This window comes from Zalophus californianus, chromosome 1 (genome assembly GCF_009762305.2).
Source record: "Zalophus californianus isolate mZalCal1 chromosome 1, mZalCal1.pri.v2, whole genome shotgun sequence".
NCBI classification, from domain to species: Eukaryota; Metazoa; Chordata; class Mammalia; order Carnivora; family Otariidae; genus Zalophus; species Zalophus californianus.
This window is the reverse complement of record NC_045595.1, coordinates 72334843-72361673: the sequence shown is the minus strand read 5'-3', so window position 1 is coordinate 72361673 and position 26831 is coordinate 72334843.

Sequence of the window (26831 nt, the reverse complement as noted above, 5' to 3'; positions counted from 1 at the left end):
CCAGCTCAAATTACAGGACACAGAGCAGGAGCACTGAAGGGAAAGCAGACTTGGAGACAAAGGGGTGGGGGGTTCTAAGGTATTTTCAGAGTTCTGTACAGCCATCAATTAGGGAATCCCTGCAACACCCCGGGAAAGTAGGTCATTATTATCCCTGCTTCGTGGATGAGGAAACAGGCTTAAGAAGAATGGCTTGCCCAAGGCTAAGCCACGGATCAGAAGAGCTAAAACAGAATTAGGTGGAAGATTCCCTGACTCTGAATCCTTGGCCAAGCAAGTGCTTACTTAGCATGCAGAAGGTGATCAGTAACCAAGGTAGACTCATTGACTGATCCGCTAATCCCTTCCTGGGCAGAATGGTGGACGCTAGGTCCAATTCAGACCCTAGAGCCACAAGAGCTTTTAAACGCAGATCCTGAATGATCCAAGAAAATGCTCCCACCCGACCCCTGCCAGTTGTAAGAAAGATGAAGAGGTTGGTCTTCATAGTGGACATTGTTTGGGCCACCCAACATCTGAATACACTTCTTGCCAGGAGGCAAAGAGAGGTTTTCAGGACCTCCCCCTTATAACTCTATAGAAGCCAAATTGGGTCCAGTATGTAGTACAGGGAGGGCAACATTGGGGGTTGGGGTCCTTGGTTCCACGGGGATGCCTGGTGGCCGTAGGCCTAGTGGCACCATCTTTGTAAGACTGTCCCATGGCAAATCCTTGGCTATGCTTCACCCCCCTGGTCTCCCCAAAGCCTATACTCCAGTTTTCCAATCTAGTCCAATCAACTCTTTCTGCCTTAAGTTAACTGGACTCTTCCACTGTTTGCAACCCTGACTAAACAGCTTCTGACCTAGAAATGTAAGTACTTGACAAGGGAGACTAAAATTACCAGTCTCAGGTTCCCACACATTGCTGGCTAGAGAGTGAATATCCAAAACACCCACAGAGGGCAATTTGACAAAGCGACCTTTTGATCCATCTCTCCACATTGGGGTGTGTATCCAACCCACATTCTTGCACAGTCATTTTGCACGTGGGTACTATGTGCCAGATATTATAGTGGCGTTTATAATAGCAAAATATTGGAAAGGATCCAAAGGTCCGTTAATGGGGAGCTGATTAGATAAATTATGGTGTATATACAATGATGGAAATTATCCAGCTCTTTGTTTTTTAAATGAGGTATTTTCCATGTGTTGATATGGGAAAAAAAATCCCGCAAATATGCCAGTAAGTTAAAAGGAAAACAAAAAGGTTCAGGACAATGTGTAGAATATAAAATTCTATAAAAATAAGAAAAAAATAAGAATCTGTATTTGTTCTTGTTTAAATATACAAAAGGCATCTCTCGAAGGCTAGAAAAGAAACTAAACATAGTGGCTTCCTATTGGGTGGAGTGAAAATATTTTAACTGGATGCCTTTTGATAATTTTAGGTTTTTGAATCATGTCAAGAGGCACCTATTCAAAAAATTACATTAAAAAAAAATGCACCTGGCCGGGGGTGGGGGGTGCCTGGGTGGCTCAGTCATTAAGCGTCTGCCTTCGGCTCAGGTCATGATCCCAGGGTCCTGGGATCAAGCCCCGTGGTCAGGCTCCCTGCTTCTCCCTCTCCCACTCCCCCTGCTTGTGTTCCCTCTCTCGCTGTGTCTCTCTCTGTCAAATAAATAAATAAAATCTTAAATAAATAAATAAATAAAAATAAATAACGCAACTGGGGCACCTGGGTAGCTCAGTCGGTTGAGCGTCCCACTCTTTTCAGCTCAGGTCATGATCTCAGGGTTGTGAGACGTAGCCCCACGTCGGGCCACACTCGGCAGGGAGTCTGCTTAGGATTCTCTCTCTCCTTCTGCCCCTCTCCCTGCTCGTGCTCTGTAAATAAATAAATAAATAAATAAATAAATAAATAAATAAATACCTTAAAAAAAATAAAGTGCCACCTAAAAAAGAGAGAGAGATAAACCAAGAAACAGACTCTCAACCAATTAACTGGGGGTGGGAGGGAGGATGGGTGAAATAGGCGATGGGGATAAACGAGTGCATTTGCTTTGATGAGCACCAGGTGATGTATGGAAGAGATGAATCACTAAATTGCACATCAGAAATTAATGTTACATTGTATGTTAACTCACTGGAATTTAAATAAAAACTTAAGAAAGGAAAGAAACAGATCATCTTTCAAGCATGGGACACATTGATAGTTGCATAACCTGTTTTTTCACTGTATTTATATTTTTACTACATTTATCTTTAAGGTTTACCTCTAATTATGGCAAATGAAACTGATTTTCTACCTAAGGTCATAAAATAATTTTCTTTAAAAAAAATAGAAAACAGAAAGTGTCGCCTCAGAGCCCGAAAATCAGCACAAATGAGATTCGTTTGATCACCCTGCCTTCACGCCGATGCACCCACCCTCACCCTGAGCATGTGGGTGTGTGTTTATGCTGACAGGGGCTGGTGGCTGGCCAGATTCCAGTCCACGCAGAAAGCCACATCAGAGATTGGAGGATTGCTTGCACTCTGTGGGAATCAAATCTAGTGCAGGCCGTTGAGGGGCAAAGACAGAATTGGTTGCTGAGAACCCAGCAAGATGGTTTCCAGTACAAGAGAAAAAGAAGGTTCATAGCATCTTTGATTTGCAGAATACAAAGAAATTACATTTCAGAGAAGTGCATGCTCTTAAGACGACTATCTCCAAGTCATACAATTCTGTCCCTTGTTGTCAAAACTCCCTCCTCAGAAACAGGAAAATGGCCCATTCAGCATGAGCTATTGGGAAATTAGGGGTCCTGGCCAATTATTTGCATCAGTGGAGTTCGCTTGGTGTGATTATTCTGCAAACACTGCCCAATGAAGAGATTTGAGTTTCCTTACCTGGGAATCCACTGATCAAGCTCAAACCAAGGTCCCCAAGATAAAATGCACTTATTTATTCGCTAAGCCATCTACTTGAAAATCAATAATATTTCAAATTTAATGAGTTGTAAGACAAGTGAATTAGAGTTTGGCGTAAGCAATATTGATTAGACTACCTGGTCAACTTGAACCCATAACTTGCCTCTGTAATTAAGTATTCCGTGTAGTGTGCCATGCGCTCTGCACTAGTGGGTTTCATGAGGAAACCAGAGGTCTGCCCATTGCTGGAATGAAAGCCTTTTCCCTGCCCCGGCTGCCAGTCTGCACCCTGACTGGTGCACACGGCTCCGAACTTCTCCTCAGCAGCAGCGGGCTTCAGTGGTTAAGAGGCCTTCCCAAGCACTAGTCACCCCTTGCTGTAGTCACAGAGTTTGAGCGAATTTGAACATCAAAGGGAAGACCTGCAACTAAAAAAAAAAAAAAAAAAATCATTGTGGCAGCAATTGCCTTCAGTAAAAAAGCTTCTGTGGACTGCTATGCAACTAACCGTTAGAAGCTGTCTTTAAAGTTCCTCTTGCAGTTTGCATTTCATAGAAGTGCCAGGATGGCCAAAGCAGGTTTCTCAGCGTATTCACAGAAGAAGGAACAAAAGCCCAAACTGCAAACACTCAGCCTCAAACATCCTGTCTTTCAACCCTAAATTCCCTTGCCTACATCAATCTGTTCTGCCCCTTCTTTTTTTTTATTTTTTTTTATTTTTTTTAAAGATTTTATTTGTTTATTTGAGAGAGAGAGAGAATGAGAGATAGAAAGCACGAGAGGGAGGAGGGTCAGAGGGAGAAGCAGACTCCCTGCTGAGCAGGGAGCCCGATGCGGGACTCGATCCCAGGACTCCAGGATCATGACCTGAGCCGAAGGCAGTCGCTTAACCAACTGAGCCACCCAGGCGCCCCTGTTCTGCCCCTTCTTAAGGGAACCTTGTTTTTTAATTCTGAGTAGTGGTTGCCTTTCAGTTAATTAATTTAATTAATGTCAAATGTAATCTCTGACCTTGTAGTGGTCCTCGATCTTTGGACAAGAGTGCTCCCGGCCTTATTGCTCAGGAAGAAAAACCCAGAGAGTGCGTGAGAAACGTAACCACCTTGCAAAAAACCATCGCTATTTTCAATAGGAAAAACAGAAAAGCAGGCAACCTCATCTAGGCCCTGCCACTGAGAGTGTGGACTATGGATGGAGTGGTGTAGGTACCTCCTGGGAGCTTATTAGAAATGCAGCCTCTTAGGACCCACCCCCCAGACCTGCAGAATGAGAATCTGCATTTTCTCCAGATTTGAGCAGTGGGCCGAGGATGTAGTGTGGCTCTGCTCTTACTCATCATGCGACCTTGGCCAAGTTACATAGCCTCTGTTTATTTCAGTATGTCTGCCACCTACTAAGCACTCAGTAAATGTTAGCTATTGTCAAAGGAAATTTTGAAGGAAACATTTCTGGGAATAAGTGAGAAGATCCCAGGCTTTGGACAAAAGGAGATCCTTTGGGGAAAGAACAACATATGCCTGATGTAAATTGACAAAGATTTTTGCTGGATCTAGAGTAGCAGGAATGGGGGAAGAAGCAGTGGTATCTAAAAGGAGGGATCACCGAACACAAGTATGTGTTCACATTCTACCTCTGCTCCTTGAGCTAAAACGTGCCAGATTTGAAAAGAAAAAAGAAAAAAAAAAAACAGTTTTGGAATTCATAGTCCTCGATTAAAATCCTGCCTCTACTATCTCTGGCTACATAAATCTGAGCACGTTACTGGGCCTTGGTCTCTTAATATGCATATGTATGATGAGGCTATTGAAAGTTCCTTTAAAAATAGTTATGAAGTCTGCATGCAATAAGGTTCCTGTGTGTGTGTGTGTGCGCGCGCGCACACACGTGCGCACGTACACGCGTGCACGCATGTTTTTTTTTTAGCTGATGTCCGGCAGAGTATCTGTAAGGCCATAGGACTTTCTGAAGACATGGGTTTGGGTTAGGTTTATAGTGGTTCACAGCCCGGCTGCATATTTTGAAAATGTGGGGGTACCATTTTAAAAAAGCTTATATCCAGTCCCCACACCAAACCACTTAAATCACAAGCTTTAGGGATAATGCCTAACGCTTACTATCTTCAAATGCGCAGCCCGAACTTGAATCCTACTGTGTTAGAAAGAAAAAGAACTGAGAAAGAGATAGCAAAGTGATTCTGCACCATTATATATATATAGAGAGAGAGAGAGAAATAAACAATAATCTGGGGTGACAAAAGCAGATAAACAAATGAGAGAAAAGTGGTTCTGGAGGTGAATAAAGAAAAAGGAGCGCCTCAGGCTATGTCTGGAACTCCAGCAGCAGAGGTGGTTAAGGTTCTTACTAAAGACTAGAGAAATCCAATATTCTTGATACTGGCTATCTCACAACAAAATCTCCAGTGAAAGCAATCACATAGTTAATATGTGAGATACTTGGGAGAAGACAGAGAGAAAGACACTCATGGAAAAAGAGCCATTGACTCTCATTTGGGTTGACACTAGAGCTGATATAGGACAAGAATAAAAGCAAAAAAAAATAAAAAAGAACAAATAGGAGATGACCAGTAGACATGCAAAGCCACTGAAAGTTCTGGAAATCTTGTGGGGAGCGTGGACCTCCTACACCAGGAGGAAATAAGGATGTTAGTCCATTTTTTCTAGATCCTAAGGGGAAAGGTGAATTCAGTGGTCTCATACTCACCAGGTTTGCAAACAGATCATTTGAGGGAGGTTTTCCAGCATTGGTATTAGCAATTAAGTCTTGACGACCATTTTTTAAAACATGTAAGGAGGAAACATGGCCTCTGTCTAACACGCTTCTATTAGGACCCCTAATTTTCAGAATCCTACCATTTGTGACTCATGAGTCAAGGGAATTGAGAGGAAGTCAGGCTGAGGGGGGGTGCCTTGTGGTGTGGGCTCACACATTTACACTCACACCCTTCCGTTCAGCCTCTTTGAGGATACCACGGTGCTGCTGGTAAGAGAAAACAACTCAGGAGAACTCAAATTAAATTAAGTAACTGTGCATCATATAACACTTAGGCATGTATGGATTTTTTTTTTCTTAATAGATGGCCTCTTAGAGGCATGATTGCTGTTTAACACACAGAGTGAAATCATTTCCAAGGAACCAACATCATCCAATACACAGCTTTCTGGCCCTACAGGAAAACCTTTTAAGCTATCAAGGCTTCAAATGAAGGAAAAATTTTTAAGAACCTTCATTTAAGGATAATAAAACTCCATTTGTCCCTTTAAATAGCTTTGATTCTCTTGGCATGATTACTTTTTAAAAAGATTTTATTTATTTATTTGAGAGAGAGAGCATGAGCAGGGGGAAAGGGAGAGGAACAGGCGGACTCCCAGCTGAGCAGGGAGCCCAATGCGGGTCTTGATCCCAGGACCGTGGGATCGTGACCTGAGCCGAAGGCAGACACGTAACTCACTGAGCCACCAGGCACCCCAGCATGACTACTTTCTATAAATGTTCAAGACTTCTGATTTGTCCTCTTTTTCGATGAACTAAGAGGGAAATTACTTAAGAGCAGAGACCGTATTTACCTGGCTGATTCATAGTGTTCTAGTCTTAGCTCAAGTGTCTTACTCTCTGAAGAAGCTTCTCCTGACCCCTAGGCCAGGGGCAGTTGCCCTGTCTCTGAGTTGTCCTGTCCTGTCCATTAGCAGTCTCTTCATGTCACGACCCTATAACTTCTTCTATGTTGAGCTTATCTGTATGTGTCCGTCTCTGACAAGACTGAATAGCGCCCATCGTAACCCTAGCACCTAACACGGTACTTGGTGCAAGAGAGAAAATCCGTATTGGTTCAACTGTTGACATTGGCAGAAAATGAATAAAAGCAGATTCACTACAGCCCAGAAGCTGTGTGACTATAAACAGGGATATCTGTTACTTTCTTCCTCTCCTGAATAATAACGGAAGACATTAGTCTATTCTCCCAGCTTCATGGTGAGGCAATTTGTCTAAAGAAGATGGTTCACTTGAAATACAAAGACAGCTAAAAAGTCTCAAAACCAGCCTATGCTGTAAGCAACGTAGTGTGAAGACTGTGTCTTCCCTGTTTGGCACTGCAAGCCCAGGTCTGGGCACAGGGTCTGCCCATGGTAGCCACCAGGGGTGGACATGACGATATGCCACCCAGAATTCCCTTGAAGGAAGGACTTGCTGCGCTTCTACACTGAGTGTCATCAACACACAGCCTTCCCCTGCCAGCTCCTTTAGAGACTGCTTCAGCTCTACATGACCTCAGCTGAGGTCATGCCCTGCCCAGGGCAGCCCTCATCCGGTGAACAAGCAAGGCAGTGGTATAAAGACACAGCCATTCTGGCCAAATGTGGCCACAGGACAACTCCAACAGGGCCACATCTTCTCTAGGACCTCCCAGCAGCTTCCCGTTTGTCCTGTATCGTGGTGTGGCTTTTCCCTGTGTCTGCTCCCACTTCCCCCCACCTTATCCTCCCAGATATTGATCCCTAACAAATACTTTCCTCCTCAAACTCCATCTCACTGTCTGCTCCAGGAGAACGCAACTGTGAAACTACCAATAAATGCTTATTGAATAAATGAATGAGTAAAACAAAGAACGAATAAATAAATCAATGTACAAATAAATGAGTAAAAGATACAATTAGAAAATATTTCAGCTGCACTAAATAACTCCCACTGTCAACTGAAAACAGAATTGAGGGAATTGGGGAATGCCCCAAACAGTCCCATATATACATAGTGGAGTCTAGTTCCCACTTCCTAAGCATGTCTTCTGTTAATGCCGTTCTATCGCACATCATCTTTCAGCTGCCCTGTTGGGTAGAAATTCATTGGCCCCATTTTACAAATAAGGGAAGGAGGCTCTCTCAGAGGTGGAAGATCTTGCTCAATATCACACAACTAAGGAGTTGTAAAGTTGGGATGAATATCTCTTCCACCTGGTTCCAAATAAAACTACTCCACGGTTCATATCATCCTCTATAATCAATAGCAAATGTTTTAGCTGGTAACCCCTTCCCAATATGGCCAGACAGACTGGCGGAAAGCAAACATTTGGCCTGAACATCTCCTTCTTCCCATCTGGCTGCTCCAAAAAGAAACTGTTACCCCTCATTCCAAGTGCACCAGCTCATCCCTGATGAATAGAGACTACCTGGACAATTCCAGTCTTCTTTTTGGCCTTAGTGGTATGTGCCATGCTGTTTTTCCATGTGATGAATAAATAACAATAATAAAAGTTAATAGTAGTAGTGAAAAAAAAACTATCTTAATAATGACAAGACAATTTCTTGCAACATTTATCTAAAGGGAGAATGGAATATCGTATATTAAGTACCCAGTGATATAGCTTGTTGCAAGCACAGTTTAAGAGGAAATTAAAAATGCCCTTGAAGCAACACAGTGAGGGTCATGACAGCTCCTTCCTTTCCCATTGAGGCAAAATTGAAATATCATTGGAAACTAGACAAATTAGTACCTCCCCAAAATTTTGGAGGAATTCCCTCTACTTACAATGGGGAGATGAGTCCCTGTTCCTTAATAATCCCTGTAATAAATCCCTCTTGCTCATGGTGCATGATCCTTTTAATGCATTGTTGAATTCTGTTTGCTAATACTCTGTTGAGAAATCTTGCCTCTGTGTTCATGGGGGATATTGGCCTATAATTTTCTTTTTCTTTCTTTCTTTCTTTCTTTCTTTCTTTCTTTCTTTCTTTCTTTCTTTCTTTCTTTCTTCTTTCTTTCTTTCTTTCTTTCTTTCTTTCTTTCTTTCTTTCTTTCTTTCTTTCTCTCTCTCTCTCTCTCTCTCTCTCTCTCTTCCTTCCTTCCTTCCCTTCCTTCCTTCCTTCCTTCCTTCTTTCCTTCTTTCTTTCTTTTTCTTTCTTTCTTTCTTTCTTTCTTTCTTTCTTTCTTTCTTTCTTTCTTTCTTTCTCTCTCTCTCTCTCTCTCTCTCTCTCTCTTTCTTTCTTTCTTTCTTTCTTTTTTGTAGTGTCGTTTTATGATTTTGGTATCAAGGTAATGCTGACCTCATAAAATTGGTTTGGAAGTGTTCCTTCCTCTACTATTTTTTGAAATAGTTTGTGAAGGATTGGTATTAATTCTTCTTGAAATGTTTGGTAGAATTCACCAGTGAAGTCACCTGGTCTTGGACTTTTGTTTGTTAGGAGGTTTCTGATTACAGGTTCGGTCTCCTTACTAGTAATCAGATTTTCTATTTCTTCATGATTCTATCTTGATAGGTTGTATGTTTCTAGTAATTTCTTCATTTCTTCAAGGTTGTGCAATTTGTGACATATAATTGTTTGTAGTAGTTTCTTATAATCTTTTGTATTTCTGTTGCATAACTTGTTAGCAAAATGGCAAAGATAGACAGGAAAAAAGTGAGCAGAGGTGTTTATGTATCCTCATGCCAGAGAACAGGGTCAGTGCTGATCAGAAAATGGCTTTCTGAAGTAACCAGGATTTCTGCTCCATTGTGTGTTAGTCTCTCTCTCTCTGTCTCACTCTCTCCTCTCTCTTTTGTGGGTTTGTGCTTTTTATTTATTTGTTTGTTTTATTGAAGTACAATTAACATGTAGTGTTATATTAGTTTCAGGTGCAGTATCTCTTTGTATTGGTACTGTCCAATAGAAATACAATGCATACCAGATAAATAATTTAAAATCTCTAGAAGCAACACTTTTAAAAAGGTAAAATGAAACAGGTGAAATTAATTCCAATAGAATATTTTAATATATCCAAAATATTATCATTTCAACATGTTGCCAATGCTTTTAAATATAAATGAGATATTCTACATTCTCTTTTTTGTACCATGTCTTTGAAATCTCACACTCACAGTACATTTCAATTTGGACTAGACATATTTCAGGGGTTCAATATCTACAGTAGCTAGTGGATTCCATATTGGACGATACAACTCTATATTCAGCAGAGATGGTAAATGCACTGGCCCAGAGTGGAAGTAAACAGGATATGGAGTGTTCATCTTGGGATTTTTTTTAGGCCGCCATTGGAAAAGAGAGAAACCAGAAAAACTGGGAATAGTAGTTGTTCACAGTCAACTTCTGATGTAAGAACTACACATTGCTTCAAATTACTCAGAAATGTTTTTCTTTATCTATTCAGGACAGAAAAAAATAAACAAAAGCAGATAACCCAGAGAAACTTTCTCAGGTAAATGTTTGCAAGACATGTGAAGTTTGGTTAGGAGCTGTGCGTATCCATTCACTCTGCAACTGGAGACAACTTGCCATAAGGATAATTGTGCCATCGTATAGGTAGAAGGTAATGGGATGAGAAAGAACCCATGTGCCCATTTGTTTGAAAATTCCAGAAATACACACACACACACACACACACACACACACACACAGTTACAAAGTTCTGCATCACTCAAAAAGAAACAATGCAAAAGCAAGAGCACATAATTGAGAGAGTTATTACAGGTAACCCAATATAAGAAGTTATAGAACCTATGAAACAAGAGATGAAAGAAGATGTAGAAGAAAAGGAGGTTGAATTTTAGTCCTTAGATAAAAATGGAGCTAATTGAAAAAAAGGAAAGTGTTCAAAAAATATAAAAAAATCAATGAAAGATTAGAAAGATGAAGGAGAAATTAATAAATAGGATGGAGATAAGAGACCCAACTTATAAACAATTGGTGATACCAAAAGAGAATCACAATTTAACCAGAAACAAAAATCAAACCCTAACAATAAAAGACAACAAAGCAAACCTATAAAGTTTTGGGGCAAAATGTATGACCCAGTGATTCTCTACCAAATAGGTTGTCAACAGAAATATTTTCTTAGACAGTAAACCATACCCATTATTATTGCCACAATGATGCTGCAAAACAAGCAAACCACAAACCCTTGGTAAGATATAACAATAAACATTTATTTTGGTTTGCAAGATCATGAGTTGGCTGGGGAATTCTGCTGATGTGAGCTAGGCTACCTCACATGCTGGTGGCCTCGGCAGGACACCAGGGTCCGCTTGACTGATCTCCATGTGTCTCATCCTCCAACGTGCTAGCTTGGTCTCACGGTAGTAGCAGGGGTTCCAAAGAGGCAACAGACACACATGTGCTTTCTAGCCTCTGTTTGCATAAAGTTTGCTCTCGTGCCATAGGTCAGGGCAAGTCACGCGACTGAGCCAGAGTCAGAATGGGAGGGGACTACAAAATTCCTGGCAAAGGAGGCCAGTTAGTGGAGCCATCAACGCAATCACTCCACCTGTCGGTGCCCTGCAGCCACAGACCACCATGAATTCACCTGGACAACTTGGGTTTATTACTCATCTCAGTGAGGGTGAACACAGCCTGAAAAACCTTGAAGGGTCTCAGCAAGAGGGTATCAGAAAAAAAACTTGTGATAAGATTTGGGCTTGGGTTAAGTGATTTTGGGATGTGGGGCTTTGATGTGGATTGATGCTCTCGGGAAGCAGAGGTAATGCTAGGACTGGGTAGCTTAATAAATCTTATCTAGAAGGAGGAAAGACCAGACAAGGCTAAAACTAAAGAAATTGGTTAAGAAGCAGCAGTCAATCATATTAGCCAAGACAGGGAGATGTCTGGTCATCTTTGCGGTGTGGACAGTGGTCATGTTTTGTGTTCAGACATGACCGTGAAGTGTCTAGATCCATCAGTCAGAGAGTGACCTGGTCAGATACTTATTTTGTGCAAAATCATTTATGGTCCAATAGGAGAACACTAAGCCCCACTGCAATGCCAGCCTACTCCAGAAGGTCAGCAGCTCCTTTTCTTCTTTTTATATCACACACACTACCAGTGATTGCGGAAATGTTACTTAGTGCTTTCCTCAGTCATCCCAAGAGGTGATTCAAAATAAAGAGCTCCAAAAAAGCACCAACAGTGAGCACTGAACTCAGTTAAACACAGAGCTATGTTCAAATAAATGTTATAAATATGGCGACAGAGAGAGTGACGTCACCAATTATGGCGCTATAGGTGTTTCCCGACATCGCTCCCCCCTCACAAGAACAACTAACATTTATGCAAGAACAAGGCACTGCTGAAAGAATGCTAGAACACCAGGGTAAGGCTTAAGCACCCTCCTCCACCACTGAGACCAAGACAGACGGCATTAGAAGGGTAAAAGGAACGGGTACACATTGGTAGCATTGCCCCTCCCCCAGGCCAGTGCAGCCGCATGCCGAGAGGTTTCCCTGAGCTTCTTGTCCCTCCAGCGGGAAAAGAGAACACAAAGGGGACAACCGGCCTCTCCAGCACTGTGGGTTACTGTGCGGGAGCCACTACTCTGATCTCACCCCACAAGGATTGCAGGGGAATCTTCAAGCCCCAACCATGGGGAGTCTGTGATGGAAAAGTGGGGGAGGGGCCCGCAATAACCAGCACACAGATCTTGGCCGACCAAGTGCATACCTGCAGTCCCGACCAATGACTTTGTTCATCTGCAGATCCAAACTGGGGGTGACTCTGACCAGGGAACTCAGTAGGGTGCCGCTCTGCCTCATCTGGATCCTCAGGCAAGAAGTTCTGCCAGCCAGCCCCTGAGCCAGTTTGCCCATGCCCAAGCAAGGTGCTGAGTCACAGCTCCAGCCACGGTGGAGAGTGCCTTCCTGCCCCATCGGACCAGAGGGGCTGGTGACAACTCCTGGAAGCTGTGCTCAAGTCAAGAGGGGGACGGAAAGGTGATGACCACAAGAACCAAGCCAACCCAGGGCATGGAGGCTTCCGCTGCTATGAGGACTCAGGATTTACTCCCAACTTTCCCTGCATACAGCTCACTACACTGATTATATTGTACATTACATGCCTGGTGCTTACTTACCTTACAACTGGAAGTTCAGACCCTCTGACCCCCCTTTCTCCCATTCCCCCTGCCCCCCACCTCTGCTAACCACAAGTCTGATCTCTTTTTCTAGGAATTGTTTTGTTTTGTTTTTAAGATCCCACATATAAGTGAGATCAGACAGTATTTGTCTTTCTTGGACTTATTTTGCCAGCATAATGCTTTCAAAGTCTATTCAGGTCATCACGAATGGTATAGACTTTCCTCATTTTGCATGGCTGAGTAATATTCCACTGTGTATCTATACCACCACTTCTTTATCCATTCATTCATTGGTGGATACTCACATTGTTGTTTCCATGTCTGAGTTATTGTAAATAATGCTGCTATGAAAAATGGGGGTACAGGTATCTTCTTGAGTTAGTGTTTCATTTCTTTTGGAAATATTCCCAGAAGTGGAACTGTTGCATTATATGGTAGGTCTGTTTTTAATGCCTTGAGGATCCTCCATCCTGTTTTCCACAGTGCTTGTACGCATTTACAATCCCACCGACAGTGCCTAGGGTCCCTTTTCCCTCTCTCAATGCCAGAATTTTTTATCTCCTGTCTTTTTAAAGATGGCCATTCTAACATGTGTGAGGTATCTCATTTTGGTTTGAGTTTATATTTTCCTTGGATGTTTGGAGAATTATAGGTGCCAATTTTTTTTTTTTTTTAATTTCATGAACACTACTCAGAGTGCCAAAAAACAGAACAAACACCTTCCAAATGGTTGGGGGAAATAAAAGCAAAAAGAAAAAAAAAATGTAGCATAAAATAAAAACGAGGAAAATAACTAAAAAGCATTTTTTTAGTCATAAAACAAAATGGGTGAAGTAAGACCAAACATATTGACTACCCTCCGCCTCCTTTTCACACTCCTGCCGCAGCATTAGCTGGTGCCCTGGGTTGCTCTCTGTCCCTGCAACCTTGCAAGCAGCCTGCTAATTGGTCTCTCCTCCCTCTGACCAGATCATGGAGGGGGGCCATCAACACACTGTTGATGACGGGTCCTGCAATAACGTAAGAACAGGACTTGAGTGAAGCATTTGAAATTTAAGCAAGTTGGCAGGGCTATTTTATGTCTGTTAAAACTACTACTTAAAAACTGATGCCTGTATTTTGTACGGTTTTTACTGCATTTTTCCAGTAAACCACTTTTATTATATTTTCTAAAAATATCAGTCTGTAATACATTAGGAAAAGAAAATGGGCGTCGGCCCCTCACCACAGATGATTCAAGGAGCCCCCATGTAGACCACATCAGAAGGAGTTCTCCAGACCACAAGTCAGAATCTGCCTGCAACGTTCAATAGTCCCCTCTCTCCCCTAACAATGATTCTTACCTCTTTTTCCTGCCTCCACACCACTCCTAGGAGCATAAGCCTACCAATCTCGCCTCTTATTGCACAGGGATTCTCAAAGGAGCTAGGGTAAAGTGGGGGCAGGAGTCCTATCTACCAAAGGGAGAGAGGAGAGAGAGAAACATCTCAGACCTGGGAGGGAGGGGCAGGGAATGTACCCTTGGAAAGAAAAGGGGAATGTACCCCTTTCCCCTCTCCTTGAGACTCCCTGGCCCGAAGGACAATGACGTCAGAGCTCCTTAGCTCTGCTCCCACTGTGCTTTACCTTCTTCCCCCACTACCTTGGGCCTCTCCCGGCCCTGCCCACCGCACCCCTGAGCTCAGGCCCCCCGACACTGCTCTCCAAACACCCTCGCACTTACCCACTGGCACCTCTCTCCCTCTTCACAGACCACCCTCCCTTTCCCCTGAACCACCTGACTGTCCCAGCCTGCTCCTCCGGGAAGCCCCACCTCCAATGTCACACTCCCTTGTTCCCTCCATTCTCCCCGCGGCGACCTTCGAGGCAAAAACTCTCAATACACACCTTCAACGTCAACCCTGAGACTTCAATTTTAGAATTTTTTTCTAAGAGCAAAATCGGGGATTCCTGCACAGATTTACCGGTAAAATTCTTAAATTCAGAATAATAAGAGATTATCTGAATAACTAAGGTGTATCTATACAATAGAATATATATAGCTGTCAAAAATGATGAAAGATACAAAATACCATGAAAGTGTGTTTACAGTACACTGTTAGGTAAAGAAGCAGACCACAAAACAGAATCTGTGTGCACTTAAAGAGGATGATCTTGTTACTAAAATATAGTGATAGATACAGGTGCAGACAGAGGCAGAGACACAGATATGGACCAAATGTTGTTTCCGTGCTATGGGATTTTAGGCAGTTTTCATTTTTATTCTTCCTATTTTTTTTTTTAGCAGAAACATTATTTTTTCAATTAGAAAAAAAATGTTTAGAATGGATTTAATTGTGGCCCAGGTGCGTTGCCATGGAGCTGTGCAGTGTTCTAGAAGAGCGCTCCCCTCTTGCCTTTGACAGTTTAGGTGGCCGGCTCCACCCCCACCGTGTCTGTAGAGCTAAACTAAACGTATCCAATTGCCAAAAGACAAACACTGGACAAATAGGCTTCTATACCACTTCCCGGGAAATGGAAAATTAAATTGATCCTAATGACCAGGTTGGGCTGGCCCATGAAACTGAGGCTTCAGGACCCTGTCTGGATGAAGTGTGAGTTGAACCTGGTCAAGGGAAAGGTGCACCAGCCCCACTGGAAGCGTTCATTATGCCTGATGGACCCTTCGCTAAGCAGTCGTCCCCGGTTCCCCCAGTGCAGGCGAAGGCTGTGATGATTTATCCAGTTGGTATTGATTCTTTCCAGGTAATTCAGAGAGAGAGTTTTTCTTGAAACTGTCTGGGAAATGGAGCAAGTCCCCGAGATGGGCATATTAGCAGCGATGATTTTTCACTTAGTTGCTATGTGTTCATGTCTCTCTATAATAGTAATAGTCTCTGAAATATGTACCCTGGCTTTCCCCTGAAGAGGACACAGTTCTTTCACACATATTGAGCCCCATTTTCCCATTTCTCAAGTTCTTCTCCAAGAGCATGAGTACTTCGGAAGACACATTAGTTCTGTAAAGCATCTAGACTTCTATTTACTGACAGATGGTTCTTGCTGAAGAAGGGGAGGCAGTTTCACACCAGCTGACTGTTTTGGCTTCCCAAGACTCTCATTTTTCTGCATAAATCATGTGTGAAAGAGCTGATGGCAGGTGTACCATCACATAGTTGTAGAAATGGAGGAGTCGTGAACCACACCAGTAGCCTAGCACTGCAAACCTATGTATTTAGTTGAACGGTGGCTTCCAGAAGATGCACCCAGAACACGTCCTCATTTGGAAGAAGGGTCTTTGCAGATGTCATTAAGGTAAAAATTTCCAGATGAGCTCATCCTAGATCACGGTGGGCCCTAAATCCAATGACAGGTCATTAGATGGCAAGAGAAAGTGAAATTGACACGGAAATGAGGGAGGAAGAAGCCCGTGGAAAGGCAAAGGCAGAGACCCAAGTGATGTGGCCACAAGCTAGTGAAGGCCAGGAGACACCAGAAGCTGGAGGAGGCCGGAAATGATTCTCCCCTAGCACCCCTGGAAGGAGCGGGGCCCCACCAACAACTCCATTCCGGCCTCCAATGCTTTAAGAGAAAAAATTTCTGTTATTTTAAGCCACCAAGTAGATGGTAATTTTTTATAACCGCCCTGGGAAACTCATACACTCATTAAATCATGATTCTAGAGTACAGCAGACAGATCCAAACACATCATAGGCGTTCATGGAACTCTACGTGTGTTCACAAGCATGTGTTTCCGCTTAATTTTTCAACCCTGACTTTTCTTTATACATAGGCCCCCAAACTTGTGGCCTGGACAAGACAGAGCTAAAAAATGTGAACCTAAAAATGGTTGCCTGTCTTAAGCAGGGTCTGAGTTTTGAAACGTAAGGAGATAGGATGCTTTTTCTCTCTCCCAGCCCACCTCGCCCCTCACTCACCTGAGGGACGCCACCCCCAATATTCACCTGCATCAACCAGTCTTGGAGGGCAGCATGCATAGACGTTGAGGACATGGGCTATGCAGTGGACCAGACTTGCCATTCCCTGAATTGTGTGACTTTGACCAGGTTGCTTAACCTCTCCGAGCTTCAGTTTCTTTAGTTGTAAATTTGGATGACGTGCGTGAGAAGCTCAGCCTAGGGCCAGGCATACAGTACTCAGCTTTGGAAGTGCCCCATCAGCATTAAAGTAGATCTGTGAAGGCGGGATAGACAAAAAGATGGATACAGAGACTGAAAGCAGTACACAGCTGGAAGAAGTGCAACACAACACAACACAGCTCTGACCACAGCTGTGGTGGTTCTTTGAGGCTTGGAGGTAAGTCAGGGATTTTGGGAAGTGAAAAACAGGAGGAGTTGGAGGAATGGCTAAAGTAGATAGGGAAAGCAGGAAGAACCGCCACCAAATGGAGAAACCCAAGGAAAGGCATCTAAGGACTTTGGTATTGATAGGAAGGCGAAGCAGAGAGTCAGGACAAGCTATTGCCCTTGGTGTCCCTGGGGGATGTCACACTGGGGTGAGAAGATACCAGATGTCAGGAGGAAAGAGGGAGAGCCATCGGGCAGTTGTCTTATGCCCTGCAGCATATGGCTGCCTGGGGAGGCCAGGAGGGCTCTACAGCATGAAGCTAGAGGTGTTCCCGGGATGTTCCAGGGCTGAGGGAGAAAGCTCAAGGGACAATTAGGCAGTGACCAGACTCAAGGGAATCCTAGAAACAGGCTCCTGCAAAACAAAAAACAAACCAAAACAGAAAACCTACCAAGCCCACAAGAAAAAAAGGTCACCATGAGAGAAAGCAAGCTTCAAGGATCTGTCACAGCACAAAGCCCCCCAGTCAAGTGAGAACTAGCCCGATCTTCTACATCCTTTCCCCCACTCTCTCCAACACCACTGGGAAGTGAAATGTCACTTCTGGGTGGCAGGGAAGGAGCACAGGATGAGAAGAGCAGGCTGGGACCCCTCACCTTCCCCACCTGGCAGCTTCTTTGCGGAAACAGCCCAATCCAGGGGAATAGCAAAGATTTGCTGCCAAGCCAAGCCAAGTTGGGATTTGTTTATTTCACAAGGAGGACCATTCTCATCTCTGAATCAAAAGTGTATGTAGGATTTGAAGTGGCTTTATGACTATTATCTAAAAGATAATGTTGCAGCTTTACTACACTGCTAGTCACAGTTGTGCAATATACTTTTACCTTTTCTTAAAAATAGCAAACATTTCATAAAAGCTCAGAAAACAAAGTAAAAGGCCACAAACACCCACCATTCAGATTTAACAGATGTTAATATTTGTATAATCTGCTTCATCTCTCTTTTTTTTTTGAAAGATTTTATTTATGTATTTGAGAGAGAGTGCACGAGGAGGGGGTGAAGGGGGAGGGGCAGAGGGAGAGGGAGAAACAGACTTCCCGCTGAGCGTGGAGCTGGATGCAGACTCCCCACCCACACAACACCACCCCCCATGGGCCTGGGCCAGATCCCTGGAACATGACCTGAGCCAAAGGTAGATGTTTAACTGACTGAGCCCCCCAGGAGCCTCTCTCTCTCTCTCTCTCTCTCTCTCTCTCAAGTAGATAGTTATTCCTAGTATAGCCAAGGCCCCTTTCCCGTCCTTCCCTCGCCTTTAGTCCTTGAGACGGTAATCTCTATCCCCAAGTTGGAAAATACAATTCCCATGCATGTTTTCATAACTTAATTGTGCATGTGTGTCTTTTATAAGTTGCTACAGAGTGAGTGGGTAGGAAGACATAGGGCGCCTGGGTGGCTCAGTCGTTAAGCGTCTGCCTTCGGCTCAGGTCATGATCCCAGGGTCCTGGGATCGAGTCCCACATCGGGCTCCCTGCTCGGCGTGAGGCCTGCTCTCCCTCTCCCACTCCCCCTGCTTGTGTTCCTGCTCTCCCTATCTCTCTCTCTGTCAAATAAATAAAATCTTTAAAAAAAAAAAAAAAGGAAGACATAAGAGAAGAGGGGGACTGGTTGGAAGACCAGCATAGTATCCTGAAGGGTAATGTTCACGGCCACAGGCAGGGACAGGCCGTGTCACCCAGGATGATGTGGAGTGGGGAAGAGGGGCCAGCCCAGAATGAGGAGACCTGAAGGAGCCTCCAGAGGAGCTGTCTGCCCCCACAGGAAGGTGCCAGGAACGAGTATCATCAAACCAGGGGAGAAGAGCCCTCCACTGATTCCCAGCTCCAAGTGCTGGCTCCAAGCACCCATGGGATTTGTTGCCCCAGACTAGTCTCACCTGGGTGGGATTTTACCATCCCAAGACGTTTGACAATGTCTAGACACAGTTTTGATCACCACAACTTGGGGGATGCCGCTGTCCTCTATGGGGGGAGACTGGGGCTGCTTCTACTCATCCTACAAAGCACAGGACAACCTCCACAACAATAAATCATTTGGTCCCAAACGGCCCTAGCGCTGCAGCTGAAGAGCCCTCCCTTATGCTAATGTTTACCAAATTAAAGATTTGAGCTGGCAAACTTTATTTTTGAGGGCTGCTGAGAATCATTTCATCGTGTTGAGTGGGATAGAAGTTGTGAAAAGGAAGAAAAATTCCACCAAGAGTTTAAAGCTACGGTATTTACAGAAATCCCTGGGATTCGCTCTATGTAATTGGAAGGGTTGGCTGGCGACATTTGTATTTCCTCATCCCCAGTTACTGCGGAAGGAGTTGCTGGTGTGGGTTTTAGAGTCAGCCTGCTTTGGGTTCAAGACCTACCTCGGTCTTTTACCAGCCGTGGATAGCAGCCAGTTTCCGTCAGGGAAGGAGACCCACTGTGGCATTAGGGATGAAGGCATCGGGAGAAGCCTCCGACCTTACACAGTTGTGCGAGTGGCTGGAGATGTGAGGGTCCAAGAGGGTGAATGGGAGGATGGGTGCCAAGTCACTGACCGAACCGCCCCCCACAAAGCGCTGGCCTGGGGGGACTGGTCAGGGCCGGGAGTGAGAAGCCCAGCAGTTCCAGCTGCAGGCCTGGGCCACCAGGGAGTACCACAGGTAGGCATGGCACGTGAAGGCTTTGTCCTGTCTCCAGCATGGTACCGGGGCTGCCGGTGGTCAGAGGGACCAGCAGCAAGGAAGAAGTGGACATGGACCATGCATAGAAGAGGGTTCTGGGAATCCGATTCCAGCTTGGCCAAGTGGTCATCGTACAAAAACCACCCTAGGTGTGACCTTGGGGGAGTTACTTGACTTCTGTGAGTCTCCGTTTCCTCTTCTGCACGCTGGTGAGAATACTATCGTAATATTAATACGTGCCTCATATGTATTCTCCTTACCTGTACAGGTAAGGAGAACAGCCCCTGATGCATAGTAAGTGCTGGACAATCTTACCTATTGTCATTGTTGTTGTTGACTCAAGATATACTTGGAAGCTGGTGTTCCTTTGGAGCGTTCAGCTTGCAAAGTTTCATGGGCTGACCTTGACCTCCACAGAGAAACTCTAGTACAGCTCAGTAAAGCAGCTCCCTCCACAGGCAGAGCTAGTAAAAGAGGGAAAATGGAGACCAAAAAAAAAGCTTGACCTTGAATGTAGCATTTTGGAAGTGACAACAAAAAGGACTAGGCTGGGAGACCCACTCTTGCCTCCTAGAGGCTAGTTGGTTGACCTTGGACAAAGTCATAACCCCCGCTGTTTCAGTTCTCCCTGTTTCCGTGAGAGGGGGAAATGCATCTTGTTCCTCCCTCTCTCCTGGGACAGATGGGAGCAAAGCCAAGAGAGGACTCTGTGAGACATGACAGCTTTTTGAGAGAACATTCTAGCGATGCTGGGTAATCTTCAACTTTAGAATAGTGTTTCAGCTCCAGGGCGCCTGGGTGGCTCAGTCGGTTAAGCGTCTGCCTTCGGCTCAGGTCATGATCTCAGGGTCCTGGGATCGAGTCCCACGTCTGGCTCCCTGCTCAGCGGGGAGCCTGCTTCTCCCTCTCCCACTCTGTCTCTTTCTCAAGTGAATAAATAAAATCTTAAAAAAAAAAAAAAAAAAAAGAATAGTGCTTCAGCTCCACAATGAGAAACGCTTCCTTTAAAGAGCTACCAGGTACGGATTATCACAGAGCTGGGGGTTCTAAGGTCCTTTCTCTCTTCCGGTATCAGGTGCTGATCAGCAAATAGGTTCATGAAGAGGGACCGCTTGCCTGCTACTATTTGTGACTTCCCATGCAGGAACAACAACCAGAAGTGACAACAAAGCCTCCCAGGAGAACTGCTGAGTTCGCCAAGGAGTGAAATGTGCCATGTAGTTTACATATTAAACCATTACGCTTACTACTGTCACCATAGCCACTTACAGACCCATGGTGCACTTGGATGCTAAGACCTTCTCCAGTAGCCTTCAGGCGGCAAACCCCTAACAGCTCCTCCCTCCCCTTCCTCCCCACGCTGCCAAAAGCATCAGCCACAGACAACATGCTCTGCCACATGGAAAGTCACAGAAACTGAACAGTGGAGCAGCCATTCCAACCCCTTCACTGTTCACATGTGGACACTGGGGTCCGGGGACAAGAAAACTCGATCAAGGTCACAGGGTACATTAAAAGGCAAGAACGACAGTGAGTCCTAGGATTTCTCATCCAATGCTCCCCTCTCTACACCGACAGAAAATGACACTTGTCATTGAGCTTCATCTCCCATCCCTACCCCTTTCCACTGACAACATGAGCCAATGTGAGAAACTCAGAGCTCAGCCAAAGACCAAGTCTTCCAAATATGCCTGGGTGATCCCAGAGAAAAGCTGCATTTCAGTGATTTATTATTTAGTGACAGTTTCCTGTTGCCCAGCAAAATCCATCATAATTGCATTCCCTTCCCTCTCCCCTTTCCTGTAAGTCAAGGTGAATGTACAGACCTTCTATAGCTCTTTCCTCATGAAATATGCCCTTGGGCTGGAAGATTCCAATTATATCCTTTGGTGAATGAAGTGTGATCTTTTGGAGAAAGATTAAAATAAACTGGAAGAAATGAGGACCATCTGTGACCTCAAACTTTCTTTTTCCCAGGTGCTCTCTATCCGAGACAGTGAGGTCTGGGGTACCTACCTGGGGTCTGCGTCCCAGTGACCCTACAGTCACTACTAGTGACCCCTTTTTCTAACATCTGATGGGCATTCAGTTGGGCCTGGCCCTTCCCCCCTGAAACCCGCAGACCTGTCACCATGCCTCAAGGCCAACAAAAAGAGTATCTTTTCCCACTTAATTCACAGTTTTTCTTCTGGATTCTTTTGTCTTGTGCTTCTCATTCTGTCTCACAACCCACCCCTGCTCCCCTACTGGTGGACCACTGGACTGCTGGACCACTGGAGCCTCATGCCTGGTACCAGCTCTTGGAGATTCAGCTCAAACAAGTTTTATTCAAGTAGCCAAGAAATTGTGATCATTTGCCATGTTACGCATGGGGCTGGTTAGGCATGTTAGGCATGGGTACTCAAGGGCAAGCAAGACAGATGTGGTCCCCATCCTCCTGGGCTACTTAAACTTGGTCAAGGAAGTTAACCTCTCTGTGACTCCTCATCTATAAAATAGGGGTAGGTAACCAGAGTACCATCCTCACTCTGGTGCTATGCAGATGAACTGAGTTAATCTGACCTTAAAAGGGGACCCAGCAAGAGAAAGCATCCAATGCATGTGAGCTGTTATTGTTATCATTATGACAGTTGTCTAGGACAACAGACATTCACCAAATAATCACAAAAGCAGATGTCAAATTCCAAGCAGTTCTATGAAGGAGAGCTACGCTGTGCTAGAAGGGTGTCTGATGGGGGAGTGCCACCTGCTCAGGGAGATCAGGGAAGACCTCTCCAAGAAGTGACACTTTATCTAAGATCTGAAGGAAGAGCAAACAGAGGCAGACCCAGAAGGGGGAGGAAGGGCTTCTAGACAGAGGAAGTAGACTATGCAAAGGTCCTAAGGCTGGAAAGTACACGACGAGTTCAGAGGAGGCCAAGAAGGCACGTGTGGCTAGTACAGAGAGAACATAAGGCAAATTTAGACTAGAGAGTCAGGTAAGGTCAGAGCACACAGAGCATTTCAGAGCATTTTCAGAAGTCTTCATTAGCCCTATAACACTAGGAAGCACTGCATGATTAAGGTGACCTGATCAGATTTGCATGTTGGATTAAAAAAGGTGTTGTTCCTAATCTTTTCCGGTATTGATCTTGGAAGCCCTCCCCAGCTTCTATTTCTATTTGCCCAAGGCCATTATGTATGGTTGTGGAGGTTGGGCACTGTACAATTCAGAGATGGGAGGGAGGTCCCACTCACATAGACTTAGAAATGCACAGTGTCCACTGTGCATATTTACATGCAATGGCCTTCCATTCGCTCCTTTGGATTAAATTTCTCCCATCCAAGTACTAACCAGGATTAAATTTCTCCTTAAAACTCCAGGTAACACCCTAACTCTGAAAACTCCATGCTTTTGAGGACTCATAAGGCCTGCATTGCTGATATTTTTGTCTGTCTCTCTATCAAAGACATCTATGGCATGTGCTGCAGGGTTTTGCATATACGACACTCATCTGCTATTCCGGTTTATAAGATTTGGGAGGCTATAGCTTTGCCTAGCATAATGATGGGCCCACGTAATGAGCACTCCAAAACTGGTCAGTTAAAGCACATCTTTTGAATAAATAAATGACTCAGTAAACTCCCTTAGAAAGTAACCTCCGCCTTTGAAGAGGCTGTGAGTACTTCTCATTGAGCCCCCCGTCCTACCCCATAAGATCTTATAGCCATCAGGGCCCCAGTAGGAAACACTCTCCAGGGCTTGGTTCAAGAAATTTAATGAAGGGGCTACATAGAGAGGTATTTGCAGGCTTCGGGAGCCCATGGGCCATGCTGGAGCACAATACCACCCACCTCATTCTCTGGGTTCCAACACTGCATGAGAAACATGGACGTCAACTGAAGTTTCTTGCTGCCTGCCTCCACTCTTCTCCTCCCTACCAAGTGCTAGCCTTCAGAACTCTTTTCATGAGGGGAAGATTCTCTGATGTCCTATCCCATATCCTTTCATACTCTAGTGTTAATTCTCACATCTGAGTCCTCCAGGCTCAAACTAAACTTACTTCAAGCTGTGTCTTCTTGGAGACTCGGAATAAAAGTCCCTTTTATCTCAAGTGCCTAGTTCTCACAAATCAAAATCAACTTGGCTTTCAGACTATTGTTATAGCCATGGACTCTCAGAAGTCTGAAAAGTCAAAGATAACAATGATGTCTTTGTTCTACACTGTATCCACCCTCCTCCTAAAGCAAAAATGCTATTGATTTGGGGCTGGCGGGGGGAGGAAAAGAAGGATAACTAGAAACATCTGGGGATTCCTTGAAATGAAAACATATCCATTTAAAAAATACCATCCTGCTACATTTGTTAAGCCTGAAAGGTGCCGCTCCGTGGAGAGGCAGGGGGAGCTCAGCAACTCCGCACTGACCTCCCCCTCCTTCCAGTGAGCATGTTTGGTTTCATAAGAAGTGCAATGCAAATGCTTGTTTAAGCTCTCTTAGTTATAATTCCACTCCAGTTATGCTTACTAAAGAGGGATGGCCAACTGTCACCTTGGCTGGATCAGAATGTCCTTGGAACTTCTAAGCAAAAAGTTTTATAAGTAGTCTCTTGAATTACACTTAGAGTTGGCCAATGCCTCCAAAATGTTTAGATTGTATTTATTTTGTGGATAGTAACTTCTTCTTGGTGTGCTGGGAGTGTGTGATGCAAATGGCCTCAAAGTTAGCCAGAGAAATTATGGGCAAGGAAGACAACTTACCTGAGAATCCTTAGCCCTTCTACACGGGATGTGATAGACACCTTCTGGACTCCAGTCTTCTATGAAAGGAAATGAGTCCTATCCACTGCATGTAGGCAACAGGTAATTTCAACCGGTGGCCAAGCGGGGAGAGTCTCACAGTTCTGGTCGGAGGTAGTGGGTCTTCGGGACAAACTTAATGAAGAATCTTGGACCACGGTCCAATAGGCCATGGTCCCAGTGGGCACACAACCTCAATGGGCACTGGGTCGTGGCCCACGGAGATTATTCCAGCAATGCATAGCTCACAAAAGCTCCACACTTGTCCATTTCCCCCAAGGGTGTTATATCAGAATGAGAGACTTATTTCTCATTGACTAATTAGCTCTTAAGACCCACTCCTTAGGAGTAAATGACTAATTATTATTGACTCAACTGCTTTATTTTACTCAGTGAGACAAAGTTTAATAACTCCAGGAATTAAGACCATGTTAAGCTCTCTCTTTAATGTCTGCAGGGCTTTTGTGTGTGGAAAGGAACATGCACTATTTGTATTATGTTTAATGCTCAATTCATTACACTTGTATATCTAATAAAAGACACTTTGAAAGCCTTTTTTCTTAAGCATTTAGTCATTGATTACAAGTCTGATTAATTCAATTCCCTTATACAATTTAAACTGCAATTACAAATTTAGTATGGTTGATTCTTCTGAAAGCTTTCAGTGCCTTAAAAAAACAGACAAAACAAATGAAAATAAAACAATTTCAAAGCTATTTAAAAGTCTTTCACCAAAAAAAGGCTCTAAGCATGCTAAAATCACGGATTTAACCTTTTTTTTTTTCTTTTCTTTTTTCCCCCCAAGTGCTTATCCTTTTCAGGAGTTCCAAGTTCCATGGCTGCCTGGGGTTTCAGTAATCCTACCCTATACCATTTAAAGATTTCCTAGCGTTTTAGTAATTTTACTAGACCAAGAAAGGAGAGAACTCCATTTCAGAAAAGCTTAGAAGGCAGATGCTAGATTGATGACCTGTTGACTTTTGGCCAGATCATAAGATTTAATTTAGTAGGACTCTGATGACGACGCTAAATACATTTTTGTCATAAGGTTTTGCTAATGGAATTATGGGACACTTATAGCCAGGTCTTTCATTTCTGAGGTTAGGTGCTCTTTCTCAGAATGAGAGTTTCTTGAAGTTTTGACTTACTGACATACCATACCTATCATCCTGTCCTTCTGAAATATTGACCTAGTTTGTTGGCAATATTAAAAACATATACATATGCAACCACATTGGAAAATTAGTTGGTGTTTCTTATAGAGTTAAACCCACATCTACAGTGTGACTCAGAAATTCCACTCCTACATATTTACCCAAGATAAATAAAAATGTATGATCACAAAAAGACTTGTAACAATAACGTCCATAGCTACTTTATTCCTACTAGCCCCAAACTGGAACCAGTGTCCATCAGTAAGAAAACGGAATAATAAATTGTGGTACAATAATGAAATTATTATAATGAGTACTTACAAATTCAGCTAATTTCACCTGGCTATCATTATTATTATCATCATTATCATTATCATTGATAATATGCTATGTCCCTTTAATCACCTTTTTAACTTCTCTGGTGTTTTTAGAAACATTCTTGTTTCTTGGTAACCATAGTATGTTCCAGAGTTATCCTTACTGTCTCCTGCTCCAAGACAGTGGTTTTCAGCCAGGAGCAAGTTTGCCCCACCAAGGGACATTTGGCAATGTCTGGAAGCATGTTGGATTGTCACAACTGAGCCAGAGCGCTGTGGAGTGGGGTGGGGTGGAGAGGGGCTGGGGAAGGCAAGGATGGTGCTATTGGTTTCTAGAGGGGAGAGGTAAGGGATATTGCTAAACATCCTACAATACACAAGACAGCCCCCAGAAGTTGACACTTTGCCTCAAATGTCAGTAGTGTGGACGTTGAGAAACCCTGATCTAATATCAGAATCAAATAACTTCCAAAGAATTCTTGATCTTTTTCCAGGTGTAAGAGTTTGAGAGATCAAAATCTGAGTCTTGAGGCATCATAACAGAGCTGCTGATGGTTGAGCGTGATCCTGCCACTGTTACTAGACCGATAAATTTTATTTTTTGAAGGTCAAGTTCAAATGTGTAATTCACAAGTTATCTCGCCATATTGTTACACACCACCACCTTTCTTATATTATGTAGTTTTCCCAGCTACACTTTCTCCTACATTGGCAAAAGCATTCTTGTGATGAGGTCGCGTGTGACCCATTCAAGGTGGCTTTTGTGGAACAGTTCTTGTGGCTTACACAATGACACTATTTGCTCCCCCTTCCTCATCCTTCAGGGAAAGATCATTACAAAG